This window comes from Vombatus ursinus, unplaced genomic scaffold, assembly GCF_900497805.2.
Source record: "Vombatus ursinus unplaced genomic scaffold, bare-nosed wombat genome assembly UNPS02014801.1, whole genome shotgun sequence".
In the NCBI taxonomy this organism is placed as follows: Eukaryota; Metazoa; Chordata; class Mammalia; order Diprotodontia; family Vombatidae; genus Vombatus; species Vombatus ursinus.
This window is the reverse complement of record NW_020954579.1, coordinates 459,769-472,174: the sequence shown is the minus strand read 5'-3', so window position 1 is coordinate 472,174 and position 12,406 is coordinate 459,769.

The window sequence follows — 12,406 nt, the reverse complement described above, 5'->3', positions numbered from 1 at the left end:
CCATTATATTCATAGACCACAACTTGTTCAGCCATTCCCCAGTTGATGGGCATCCATTCAATTTCCAATTCTTGGCTACCACAAAAAGAGCTGCAAAAAATATTTTTGTACATGTGGGTCCTTTTACCATTTTTATGATCTCTTTGGGATACAGACCTAGAAATGGTTGTTTTTGGGTCAAAGTGTATGCACAGTTTTATAGCCTTTTGGGCATAGTTCCAAATTGGTGTCTAGAATGGTTGGATCTATTCACAACTCCACCAACAATGCATTAGTGTTCCAATTTTCCCACATCTCCAACATTTATCATTTTCCTGTTTTGTCAAGTTAGCCAATCTGATAGGTGAGATGTGGTACCTCAGAGTTGTTTTGATTTGCATTTCTCTAATCAATAGTGATTTAGAGCACTTTTTCATATGACTGTAGATAATTTTAATTTCTTCATCTGAAAATGCCTGTTCATATCATGAACTCTTAATCTTTCTAACTCTTTCTAACTCTTAATCTTTGATTCTCTTGTAGATGAAAGGAAGCCTGGCTTCATCAACAAGAGGTCATGACAAACTGACCTTTCCTTTTATTTTTTGGACAGGACTATTAAATATAGTTTTCCTATATTTTAAAGAAACTTTTGATAAAGTATCTCACGATGGTCTTGTGGAAATGTTGGAGAATGTGAACTAGACTTCAATGCTTCTTAAACTATGGGTCATGACCCCATACCCACAGTTTAGGAAGAGCTGAAAACATTGCAAGTAGAAAAAGTTTAAGAAGCCCTGAAGATGATAATACATTAATATTGATTTGGAACTGGTTGAATGGCTAGGCTCAAAGGGTGATTACTGGTTCAATGACAACTTGGTAGTCGGTCTCTATTGACATATCTTGAGTGTCTGTGCTTGGCCCTCTGTTTTTTAAAACTTTGATCAGTGACTTTGATAAAAGCAAAGAGTATTATCAAATTTTCAGATGATATAAAAGTGAAAGGGACAACCAACACAGTAGATGACAAAGATATTGGCAGCATTAGGGTAAACTTAATGAAATGAAATTGAGTAGGGATAAATGTAAAGTTTTACACTGGAGCTCAAAAATCAATTTCATAATTGCAGGATGAGGGTAATATGCTAGATAGTAGTTTGTTTAAAAATATATGGGGGCAGAGGTAGCTAGGTGGCTTAGTGGATAGAGCACTGGCCCTGGAGAGGAGGACCTGAGTTCAAATCCAGCTTCAGACACATGATACTTACTAGCTGTGTGACCTTAGGCAAGTCACTTAACACCGATTGCCTCACCAAAAAAAATTGCCTAAGGGGGGAAAAACAAAATATGGGGGTTTTATTGAATTACAAGTTCATCCTTAGCGAGTAGGATGATATGACAATGAAAAATCACAGGTGGTCTTCAGCCAAATTAAGAAAAGTATCATTTCCAGGAATAAAGAAGTGATGGTACCTCTGTACTCTATCCTGGCCAGACTACATCTGGAGTGTTGTATTCAGTTCTGGGTGCCACCATTTAAGAAGTTTTTTGATAAGATGGAGAGCATATAATGGAATGCAACCAGGATGTCAAAGGGTCTTAAATATAATCCAAATGAGGACTATTTAAATGAATTGAGATATTTGGCTTGGAGGCAGGCATGGAGAACCTGTGGCCTCAAGGCCACATGTGGCCCTCTAGGCCCTCAAGTGTGGCCCTTTGACTGAATCCAAACTTCACAGAACAAATCCCCTTAACTTGACTGGTTCTTTCCAGTTCTGACAATTATGATTCTGTGAACCTTTGGAATTGGAGAATCATTTCCTCATGGATCATCTATCATTACAAGATGCATAACATCAGTGCCCAGTAGTAGCTAAGTGTGGATATGTAAAGCTCACATTGGTATGAACTGGAGGCTTACAGTATTGTGAGTATAAATGAACATTCCCAACAATCTTTTTGGCATTAAAAAAACTGCATAGAAGTGAAACATCTTTACATACTGCCCTCCCCACCACCATATATATGCATTTGGACAGGATAAAAGCCTCCTTCTCCAGCATGTGAAAATCTCTCCTAGTACTTTTTATATTTATGGGGGGAAAAGCTTGCAAATGAAAAGCCTCAAAAAGCAAATGATAACTGCCAATCTGTGTATTTAAATGGAAAATCACTTTTACTGAGTCATGCAGAACAGCAGGTTGAGCAATGTGATATGTATCAATATTCTTTATGAAGCTGTCAAGTTAAGACGTGCTCATTTGCGTTGGAAAAGTACCATCAAACTGAGGCACATAGTGTTAGCACAGGAGGTGCTCAATAAATGTTAATTGGATTACATGTTTTTCATTTAAAAGAATAAAAATCCTTCTGACTGTTTTGTTGACAACCAACATTATTTCTTGCTAAACACTTTGGGATTTCAAGAGAAGGATGTAAATGGCATTCATTTTTCTTACTCATTAAAACAAGTCCACAAATATTTAAGTACCTACTATGTGACAGGCACTGTGCTTGGCGATACAAAGAAAAGCAAAAAATCCCCTCCCCTAAAAAAACAACCAGTCCCTGCCCTCAAAGAGCTCACAGTCTAATGAGAGACACAACGTGCAAATAACAATGTACAAACAAATCATAGACAAAATAAACTGGATATAAGCATGAAGGGGAGGAACTAGAATACAAAGGGAATGGGAAGGGCTTCTTGTGGAAGTTAGGATTTTAGTTAGCTTTTGAAGGAAACTGGGATAGAAGGTTGTTGTTCTTGTTGTTGTTGTTGAATTGTTCCAGCGATGTCCAGCTCTCCGAGATCCCATTTGGGTTTTTCTTGGCAAAGATACCAGAATGGTTTGCCATTTCCTTCTCCAGATCATTTTACAGATGAGGAAACTGAGGCAAGCAGAGGTAAGTGACTTATCCAGGGTCATATAGCTACTAAATGTCTGAGGCTGCATTTGAACTCAGATCCTCCTGATTCCAGGGATGGGGGTAGGAAACCAAAAAACACTTGACTTAGCTCAATATCAAATGTTAGTGAACATTTTTCCAGTATTCATTCATTCAATACCACAAAAAGATGAGCAATCAACAGCAGTTCCAGAAAAATAAATATAAACATTAATTGAAGGCTTTGAGTCATATTTCTCCTTTACCATTTACTTACTGTGTGATATTGGGCGAGTCATTTCATGGAGTCCCCGTTAGTCCATATTTCAAATGAAAGAGTTGGACTAGGGGTGGACCTGCAGCCATGAGGCCACATGTGGCCCTCTAGGTCCTTGGGTGCAGCCTTTTGACCAAGTCCAGGTTTTACAGAACAAATCTTTTTATGAAGGGGATTTGTTGTATGAAGTTTGGATCCAGTCAAAGGGCTGCACTTGGGGACCTAGAGGGTCCCATGTGGTCTCAAGGTCGCAGATTCCATTGGTTCCTGCCCTGGTGTCTCTATATATTCAATATAATTGGTTTCCTTTGTGATCTTCCATATTTTATTTTGTGCATTTATGCATTCTGAAAAAGGGGTCCACAGGCTTCACTCAAGGAATCCATAATTAAAACAGGTTTAAGAACCCCTAGACTAGATCTGGTGACTTCCAGCTCTAAAATTCTGTGATTCTAATTCTGGATAGTATAAATCACTAGAATTCTTTTTAAAATGAAAAAAAAATTTCAATTACCTGCTTTTTTTTCTAAGTTGAAAAAATGATGTTTACATGGCAAGGTAACTTTAGTTTATATATATATATATATATATATGTATACATAATTTTTTTTTAATAAATTACTCATCTGATGGTGTGACCTATTTTTGCATGAGAAATATCTCAGGCACTTTTGGCAAGAATAAGCACCCTGTTCCATAATGCAATTTTGTTAAGGACATATAATTTACAGTTTCGATGTTTGCAAAGTATCCCTTTCCAACCTTCCCTGGTAAGATCCCTAAATTTCTTCTAATCACAACTCAGATGCCACCTCCTCCATAAGACTTTCTTTGATTCTCCCACCCCTAGCCCCCATTGTTTGCATCCTCTCCCTCTTGAAATTATTTTGCATATGTTTTGGAATTGTTTGCTTGTGTATACATTGTATCTTCCTAAGAAAATGTAAAGTCCTTAGAGTAGAAACTTTTACTTTTTTTTGTATATTCTAGTGATCTTTCCCTTTTTAGAATGTCAGCTTCTTCCTAAGTAGGAATTGTTTAGTTTATTGTATTGTATCCCTAGTACCTAGCTCAGTACCTTCAACACAGTAGGACCTTAATAAATGATCAATTATTCCTAGAACAGTTGGCATAAAATAGATATTTAACAAATGTTGGATTGAATTGAATTTTGATATTCTTTGGTTATATACCTAACTAGATTGCAATATTAATACTTATGAGAAATATTAATAATATCAATTAATAGACATTTATTAAGCACATACTACATGCCAGGTATTAGCACATAATTTCAGAGAGGACATCAACTAGGATGGGTTACAAGGAAATGAATTTTTTTTTTAGCCATACTGGTTCTTAAAGACCATCTACTAAGGGGTAGGGAAGTTGTAATCTGCATTAATTAGTGAAGGGAACATCCACACTGAGAAATCACAAATCTCCAAGTTGTTGACTTAAAATTTATACTGTCTATCTAAACATTGTTTGGGGAAGCTAAGTGGCAAGTGGATGGAGTGCTGGGCCTGGAATCAAGAAGACTCATCTTCCTGAGTTCAAATCTGGCCTCAGATACATACTAGCTGTGTGACTTTGGACAAGTCACTTAACCCTGTTTGCCTTAGTTTTCTTATCTGTCAAATGAACTGGAAAAGAAAATGCAAACCACTCCAGCATCTCTGCCAAGAAAACCCCAAATGGGGTCATGAAAAATCAGACATGGCTGAAATGACTGAACAACAACAAAAAATGGAAAATTATATGATGGCAACATTTGAGGTAAAGTCTTTTTTGACTTATGCGTGAAGAAGTTTGTCTCATCTCAATTATCTGGAAAATTCAGGTAACTCCCCTTCATCGCTTAAGTCAACCAGGCAACTGTGTAACACTCTGTTTTAACCCATAACCCTGTATATGAGTTGCATGACCATGTCCATGAAGTCTTCTGTGCTCATGTCTTCTGATCATGCTTTCCATAATACTTCTGAGCCCTGTACCCTGAAGGTGGTGCATAACAATGACTAAGATGTTGATTGGCCTCTCCTCCCTTCTGGAACCTACCTTCCCCTACAGCTATTCCCATCCTCCTTCTTGTTTGTATTCGGTCTTGTTGCTAGTTTCAGCATTTAAGGATGCAACAAGTAAGAGATTCTTGCACTGGTTGCCCCTCCCAGAGCATTCTCCTATTCTCCTACCCCTGTAGAAACAGTGAAGGGGTTCATTGCTCACCAGCCTCAGAGCTGAGATGGAGAATTGAGTTCATCATGCTAAGTTGTCTAAGAACACTGGATTTCAATTAAATGACTTTAATTCAAATCTCAGCTCTACCATTTCTTACCTGTGTGACCTTGGCAAGTCAGATAATCTTTCTGAGCCTCAGTTTCCCCATATGTAAAATTAGGAGGTTGAGTTCTATGACCTCCAAGGTCAGTTAGGTGGTGCAATATGCTGAGCCTGGAATTAAGAAGATATGGGTTCAAGTCCAGCCATAGACACTTACTAGCTATGTGATCATAGGCAAAACACTTCACTTCTGTCTACCTCAGTTTTCTCATCTACAAAATGGGGATTATAATAGCATCTACCTCCCAGGATTGTTGTGAGGATCAAATTAAATCACAATTATGAAGTGCTTAGCACAGTGTTTGGCCTTTAGTAAGTGCTAAATAAATGCTCATTCCCTTCCCCCTTCTCCTCCAAGGCCACTTTTCAGCTCTAAATCGATGAATCCTGCTCAATCTAAAACTCACTGTCTAAAGGCCTGGGTCGTATTTTGTGCATGTGTTTGTTTGTGTACAGGCTTTTTAAAAATCAAAATGATTTCCTGAATTCTATTAAATGAAAATGTATATGTTTATGATTCATTTTCCTGCTCATTCAGAGTTATTTTCATCATGGATTCTCCTATTCTCTCGGTGTCAGTATAGAAGGTTGTCATCCTGTGTGGCAGGTCTGTTAGAGCATCACAAGATGTTTATGGAAATCAATATTAAAATGTAATTAAATATTTTAAAATGTCATCACAAAAACATGCCCTGAAATTACTCCTTCAAAAGAGTGATGTTGCTATTTTCAAGGTTTATTAAAGCTCATAAAAGCAAACGAGAAAGGAAATACCTCATCTTGCAGTAGAGCCTAGCAGAATGAGATAATCAACCAGCATGTTTTAAAACTGAACTCTTACTGCCTTATCATATGCACTTGGCCCTGTTCATTTCATCAACAACCTAACTTAATTCATTCATGCCAGTTAGGAAGGACAATTAAACACAGCTTTATGGTGATTTAAACATATAAATAATAAATATTTCTAGTCAAATAGTCTGTTCAAATAAAAACATTTCTAAATTCTAAAAAAGAAATATTCATGCTTTTTTTCTATTCATTTTTGTGCCTTTGTTATTCTTCTGACTCCTCCATAGTGGAATCCTTGTTTGTATCAAAGGGGAAAGAGGTTACATGTCAGGATGATGACTGAATCATTTCTGCCTCTTGGAATCCCAAGTTTCCTGGCTCCCTTCAAAGTTCAGCTCAAATTTAACTCCTGCACAAAACCCTTTCTGACTCCACCCCATTAATTATTTTATTTTCCCCCTCTCCACCAAAATGATTTTGATTTTGAGTGTATTGGAGTCAGCTTTTACTCATTCTGGAGAGCCCACTGTTAAGTTTTCAGTGTAAGCACTTACATCTTGGAGATAGGCAAATGATACAAATTAGGGCTTGATTTGTTGATTGTTTCAACTTAAGAAAGTGATAGAAGAAATGTTAATCATGCAGATTAAGTGTGTTGAGAGTATTTTTTCCTTGAGAGCTGGTTGTTAAATATTTAAAGCACACCTTGATATTATATTTTGTATTTATTTGTGTCTATAATGTTTTTTCCCAGTAGACTGTAAGCTCCTTGAGGGTAGAGATTGTTTTCATTTTTAACTTTGCCTTTCCAGAACCTAGCACAGTGCCTGATAATGAGCACTTAATAAATGTTTGTCTAATTGAATTGAATGAAAAGAAAAAAAAATAACTAAACATTTCTTTATTGCTCTATCAAAATTCTTTATTGCTCTACAAAAAAGGAAATGTATTTCATCAGCTTTCCTCTTGAGCCAAGGTTAATCATAATCTGAGTTTAATTGCCTTTTAATGTTGTTTTTACTTACATTGTCATAGTTATTACAGATATTGTTCACCTGGTTCTGCTTTCTTTGCTTTGCCTCAGTTCATATTGATCTTCCAGGTTTCTCTCAATTTTTCCTATTCCTCAGTTCCTACGGGATAATAGTACCCCAATGCATCCATATACTCCAAGTTGCTCAGCCCTTCCCCAACTAATGGGCACCTGCATTGTTTCCAATATTTTGGGCTCCCTTGTAGTGAATTTTCTTTTAAGAGGTCAAATGTAGAAGTTCATTATTATTCACTGAACAAAAAATTTTAAGTATCTGTGATGGGCAAGACAAGGTATTGAAAAGGATGAAAAAAATTAATAAGATACAGCCTCTGCCTTCTAGGAAATTTTAGTCTAACAGGAGGAATTTTTAAAGTGCACATCTGATCATGTTATTTCCCTTTTCAATATATTCCAGTGGTTCCCTATTACCTCGATGATTAAATAAAAACTCTTTGGGACATTTAAGGTCCTTTACAACCTGACCCTGACCAATCTTTCTGGTCTTATTACGCATTACTTCCCTTCATGCATGCTACAATTCAGGCATATTCATTTTATTTATTTATTTATTTATTCCTGATCCCTTAAAGATTACCAATAGCAGTTCAGCAATCACACTTGAAAGTTCTTTCTGTACTTTTGGTTGTAATCAGATTTGAGCTCATTTAGAGAGGAGAGATGCTATAATGAGTTTAGGGAACAGCCACAAATTATTCCAACTTGACTGGAACAGAGTCAGTAAAGGTGCATAATATGAAATAAGTCCCAAATGTTCATTTGGAGCCACACTATAGAAAGCTTTAGGAGCTAGGATGGAGAGTTTGTATTTTATCTTAGAGACAGCAGGGAATCAGGCACTAAACATTTTTGAGTAGGGGGTGATGTGGTCAGACTTGTAACTCAGGAAAAAAAATTTTGGCTCTTGTGTGGAGGATGGAGTGGAAAGATGATATGATAGAAGGAGGGAACAGAGAAGGGTTTTTATAATAGGTCAGAGAAGATATGATAAGGATCTGGACCAGGGCAGTAGTTTCATGAATGGAAAGAATGGGACAATAAGCAATGTGGAGGTGGAATGATAATTGGCAACTGACTAGATATGGGGAGTGAGGGTAAGGAAAGAGTCAGGGATAACTCAGAGGCTGTGAACGTGGGTGACTAGAAGATGGTACCCACAATAATAGGAAAGTTAAGAGGAGGAGTGGTCTTAAAAGAGGTGAAAATAGAGAAGTGGTTTTGAGGGTAGGTAAACATAGAAGGGTAGGTTTGAGAGGGAGTGAAGATAATGAGTTCTGCTCGGTTCTGGTTGAATTTGAAGGGCTGATGAGTTGTTGTTTGTCCTTCATTCTCAAAGAGGACCATGACATCAGGAAGGTGATGCCATGACTTGCAATTTAAGTGAGGGAGGGCTTGTGCAAGGTCACCAGTTTCGTTCTGTCGTCTGGAGATATCTGGGTCCAGTGGCCAGATACAGATCAGGACAACTGGAGATGGTCCCAGATGCAGTGGGAAACCTTGGCCTTTTAAAATTAAGGTCTTTCTTAGGTCTCAGTTTGACTGAGGCAACGTCCATTCACTGGTTGAGGTTAGGTAAGAAATGAGGGGGAAAATGGCCTCTTTTACGTAGTAAAAAAAAAAAAGAGGTAGGGACAAATTAAAGATGATTCCAAGAGTTCAAACACAGGTAACTCAGGGAACTGTGGTGTCATTAAAAAAAAGTCTTGTTAAGCAAGTCAGGAGAAGAAAAAGGTATTTTTTGGAGAAGAAGAGTTAATTTTAAAGCATACTATGGATATGTTATTATTATGAAATATTATGAATATAAGATGTTATAAAATAGATGAAAATATAATGAATATGAGATACCAGCACAGTGCTTGACACATCATAAATGCTTGAAAAATGTTTATTAATTAATTAATTCAGCAAGATTTCCAGGTAGAAATTATTCAGTTGGAAATATGAGTCTGATTCTGAGCCCAGCTCTCCATCCATTACACCATGTTGCCTCTCTATTCTACGTTAGAACACAGTAATTTGTGAGTGTATCACATCCCACCTCATGTTAGATTGTAATTTTAGTGGCAGGCACTAACTGTGCCATTTTTCATCTTTTATCTCCCCCAGCACCCAGCACATGTATTGTACTATGTGGTAATTAATGGTTGTTCATTTGAATTTTTGGTTTTTCAAAGGAAAATAAAATAAAAAACTGAAATGGTACATAATGGACTAAGTTATTTGAATATTTGAAAAAAAGTGCATGCCTTAGCTTGTATTTTTCAGATTGGCTTCAGAAGCTTTTATTCTCAGGTAGTTATTTACTCTCCACTTTCCTGTGGAGAGTAAAAACTGGACCCTCAGTCCTGGGAAAGCCTTGGGTGTAAATCATTCATTTGTAAATTAATAAAATTCTGGTTACTCTTCCCTGAAGGCTTGCTTTTAGAAATTTTCTAAATATCTGAAGTGATTTTGACAAATGTCACGGTTTTTCTAAGACTTACTTCATGAGTTTCCACAAGATGGCACTCTGGTAACAGGTAAAAAATTAGCTTGGTCACCTTTTAGTTTAGTCTCTCCCATTCATTGATTTTAAATAACCTTAGTTATTTACAACAGTTAAATCTTTGGAAAATGTACAAGGGCCCTAGAGAGTGCTAGCCTTGGGACGTGGGTTACCTTTCCAGGTCCCTTACAGCAATTCTTTGCTTGTCAGCTCCTTTCCCAAAGGAAACAGACAAACAACAAATCCAAACCAAACGAAAACAAAACAAAAATTTTAAGGCGGCAGTGTGGTGCAGTGGAAAGAAAACTAATTCTTAAGTCATGAGACCAGAGCTCAAATTCCATCTCTGTTGCTTACCCCCTTCTCTCCCCACCTCCACCATTTGAACTGGGGCAAGTCACTTAACCTCCATGAATCTTAGTTTCCTCAAATGTAAAATGAGAAGGTTGGATTGAACTCTATTTGGGTTTTTTTTGGTGGAGACACTGCAGTAATTTGCCATTTCCTTCTCCAGGTCATTTTACAGATGAGGAAACTGAGGCAACCAGGGTTAAATGACTTGCCCAGGGTCACACAGCTAGTAAGTGTCTGAGGTCATATTTGAATTTAGGTCTTCCTGATTCTAGGGCCAGAACTCTATCCACTGGGTCACCTAGCTGCCCCAAGTGGGTTGGATTTGATGGCCTCTAAGTTCCTTTCAGCTCTAAAGCTATCTATACTTTGTTATGACTCTGATATTTCAGTCTAAGTAGATATGGCTACATATCTGTGGATTGTCTGTACTCTTACGATAAGGGCATTTATCTGCACTTGCTTGTGTGGAAAGTGGGGCAAAAGTTAGCTATGAGGAATTATAAAGTCCTCTCTGCAAAGCTTAGGCTCTGGCATACTAAAACAGAAATGCAGAATGAGAGCATTCTTTCATTTCATTCAATTAATCATTCCGCTTGAGGTCATGTATCAGAACTGTAAGGGACCTGAATGAAATGACTTGCCCAAGGTCTCACACATACTAAACCTAGCCAGGATTTGAACCAAGATCTTTTGGATCCATTTCCAATGTTCTTATCACTATGCCATACTGCCTCACTAATTTCATTTAACTTAGGGAAGGGCATTCTATGCTGTGTTCCATGAAGGGAATTTTAGATACAGATGCTGGCTATGGTTCTGTGGGGTCTTTCAAAGTAGGTATTGTTATATTAGATCGTGTTATAACCTGATTAATATTATCAACTGATTGTTTTGTCACTTGAAATGTGTGTGTCAATCCTATGTCTTAAAATGGTACTTTTCTCTTCTATATTCAATTTTCACATGTCTTAAGTGCCACGTTTGTTACCAGTCATAACAAAACCTATCTAAAAACAACTACTATAGTTGTTACCATCCATCCATGGAACTGTCATTACATTTGTAATCAAAGGAGAAACGCAAAAGCGGAAGAGAGTTTATTTCAACTCCTACAGCTTCTTCCATCTTCAACCTTATTACCCAAATTTACTGTCATGCATGACAACTGAGGTTCAAATCTTGCTTCTGAGATATGTGATGGTTGTGTGATGCAGGGCAAGACATTTAGCCTCCCAATGACCCACTGAATTTAGTTCTAAGACCATAAGTTCCAGAGTAGGTGCCAATTTGTATCAGTAGAGAGAGTTTCCGATAGCAGTGAAACCAAAAGTATGTTTTTTTAAAAAGTATTTTGAACCCTTAAAATTAGGGGGTTTCAACTCCTTTGAAATCTACTTCTTATATTTTGAAAAGTGTATGTCTCCTTGATCAAACAATAAAATGTTAATGACATAAATATAAGAAAAATAAAAATAAAGCAAAATGTGTTTGTAGCTAATGTTCCATGCTGCCTTTCATCAAGAACATCCATTATTTCTTAGTATATGCAATTGGCTGTTTAGAGAACGACATGGTATCCAGGACTAGAGCAGTGCAAGCCTTATTGTACTCTGCCCTGGTCTGAGCAAACCTGAAGTATTGTATTCAGTTCTGGGCTTTACATTAGTAAACCGGGTGTTCAGAAAAGTGCAACTAGGATTCTGAAAGTGCCTTGAGTTCATGTCACGTGAGAACTGGTTAAAAGGAAATAACAGGATACTTAGCCTGGAAAGAAAAGACTTAGGGACATTTTAGTTATCTTTAATTATTTGAAGGATTGTTGCTCTCTCTCTTAATACTCGCCCCCCCATCCAATCAATTGGCAAGTACTGGCTTTTGTATCTTTTCAACATCTCTCAAATATGCTTCTTTCTCTTCTGTGACACTGTCACCACCATCATTATTATCATTTCACACTTGGAATAGTGAAATAGTTTATAGGATGGTCCTCTTGCTTCAAATCTCTCCCCAATCCAATTGATCTTCTTTAAGTAATAGGTATGACCATGTCACCCTTCCCCTCTACTCAACAAACTCTAATGGGTCCTTATTACCTCCAGGATCAAATATAAAATCCTCTGTTTGGCTTTTAAAGCCCTTCATTACCTGGTCCCTTCCTTCCTTTCCAGTTGTCTAACTCCATGTACTACTCCTCCCCACACTCCCACCCACCATGTACTCTGCTATC